The sequence below is a fragment of the Salvelinus sp. IW2-2015 genome, linkage group LG4q.1:29 (genome assembly GCF_002910315.2).
Source record: "Salvelinus sp. IW2-2015 linkage group LG4q.1:29, ASM291031v2, whole genome shotgun sequence".
NCBI classification, from domain to species: domain Eukaryota; kingdom Metazoa; phylum Chordata; class Actinopteri; order Salmoniformes; family Salmonidae; genus Salvelinus; species Salvelinus sp. IW2-2015.
Window position 1 is genome coordinate 21,449,666 of NC_036842.1, and position 2,384 is coordinate 21,452,049.

The 2,384-nt window shown below is 48.1% G+C and overlaps 1 protein-coding gene across 2 annotated transcripts in view; it reads left to right on the forward strand.

The window, feature by feature from the left end:
- The window catches only part of LOC111961652 (ephrin-A5b-like), a 67,948-nt gene that overhangs the window by 61,106 nt on the left and 4,458 nt on the right, over window positions 1-2,384 (forward strand). The window lies entirely within an intron of this gene.

Consider the following 2,384-nt stretch of genomic DNA (forward strand, 5'->3'; position numbering starts at 1 on the left):
AACAGCACAGAAGACGAACCGTCAGACTACAGCAGAGAGCGACAGACAGACAGACAGACAGACAGGACAGACAGACAGAAAGGACAGACAGACAGACAGACAGACAGACAGACAGACAGACAGACAGGACGACAAGACAGACAGACAGACAGACAGACAGACAGACAGACAGACAGTCAGACAGACAGCTCCACAACACACACAACCACCACGCCAATAAACTGCTTTTCTACGACTCTGCCCACGCCGCTGTGATTACTGGAATCTGTGGTTAGTCATGCCTTGCGGCCCCTGTCTGTCTGTCTGTCTGTCTGTCTGTCTGTCTGTCTGTCTGTCTGTCTGTCTGTCTGTCTGTCTGTCTGTCTGTCTGTCTGTCTGTCTGTCTGTGAATGGAAAGGGAGATAGTGCAGTCTGGCCTGTGTGCCTGCCACTGTAGGGGTGTGAGGTAAGTTACAGAATACTTGCTGACACAGACATAAGACTCATGATTGACACCCCTGGCTGTTTTTTCCCCCAACACACTGCCAATATAACTCTCATCATCAAGTTTTAAAAACAATTTTTATCTCGTTTCATAGTCACGCTAAGTGCTTTGAAATGGGAAGCCCAGTCTTCCGCTGTGGAAATACTGACAAGGCTAGTTTTTATCTGGAATTTACTGCCAGTATCATTCACTGGGAAGATGTAGCAACGACCATGCTCCACCCACCTGAGGATCTGTCTTTTGCAGCCTATTTCCTGTTTGGGGGTGCAAAATCCACTTGTCACTTAAATATCGCTGGATTTATTGCTTTCATTTCACTCCTACAACTCCTTCATACTCTTGCGTGTGCCTGTCGTTTATTTCCATTAACGTTACGACTGCGGAAATGTTTGTAATCACCTGCCAAACACACCGGTAATGGCTGAAATGGGCTCGAAGGAATACATAGTCTTCCGTTGCATTTATGAGAACAATAAAGCTTTGTCGGGGAGTTAATGCACCAACTTCCCGAAAATTAACACTCAGATTATAGTGATATTATGTCTGATCCCGCAAACAATGTAAAGTATGTATAGATAGGTGTAACATGGTTGATTTTTAATCAGAGGGTATCCTGCTATTGACACACTGTTATTAACACACATGAAACAGAACGTGACAACAACAGTAATTAATGAGGCAGTCTAGACAGTGCAGGTGAGTGCAGGTAGGGTAGACAGTGCAGGTGAGTACAGGTAGGGTAGACAGTGCAGGTGAGTGCAGGTAGGGTAGACAGTGCAGGTGAGTACAGGTAGGGTAGAAGTGCAGGTGAGTACGCAGGTAGGGTAGACACGTGCAGGTGAGTACAGGTAGGGTAGACATGACAGGTGAGTCACAGTGTAAGGGCTAGACAGTGAGAGAGTACAGGTAGGGTAGACAGTAGCAGAACAGGTGAGGGTACAAGTGAGTACAGTGTAGGTAGACAGTGCAGGTGAGTAACAGGTAGGCGAGACGTGCAGGTGACAGGTAAGGTAGCAGGAGGTGAGTTAAGGTAGGGTAGACAGTGCAGGTGAGTACAGATAGGGTAGACAGTGCAGGTTGAGTAAGGTAGGGTAGACAGTGCAGGTGATACAGGTAGGGTAGAAACAAGAGCAGGTGAGTACAGGTAGGGTAAAGACAAAGAGCAGGTGAGTAACAGGTACGGTAGACAGTTGCAAGGTGAGTACAGGTAGGGTAGACTAGAGCAGGTAGTGTAGGACAGAGCAGGTGAGTACAGGTAAGGGTAGACAGAGCATCAGTAGTGTAGACAAGAGCAGGTGATAACACGCGTAGGGTTAGACAGAAGCAGGTGAGTACAGGTAGGGTAGACTAGGGCAAGGTGAGTAACACGGTAGGTGTAGACAGTGCGGGTGGTACAGGTAAGGTAAGACAGAGCAGGGTAGTGTGTAGAACAGAAGCAGGTGAGTAGAGGAGTGTGACAGAGCAAGGTGAGTGTAGTTGTAGAGGAGCAGTACAGTGAGAGGACAGAGCGGTGAAGTGGCATGGTAGTGTGTAGACAGAGCAGGTAAGTGTAGACAGAGCAGGTAGTGTAGACATAAGCAGGTGAGTACAGGTAGGGTAGACAGTGCAGGTGAGTACAAGGTACGGGTAGACAGAGAAGCGTAAGTGTAGACGAGCAGGTGAGTAATCGGTAGGGTAGACAGAGAAGGTAGTGTATGACAGAGCAGGCGAGTCACAAGGTAGGGTTGACATGCAGGTGAGTACATGGTATGGTTCAGACAGTGCAGGTGAGTGACGCGTAGGGTGAAGAGTAGGTCGTGTTAGACAGAACAGGTGATGTACAGGTAGGGTAGACAGTGCAGGTGAGTACAGGTAGGGTTAGACAAGAGCAGGTAGTGTAGAGCTGTGGTAGAAAGGAGGG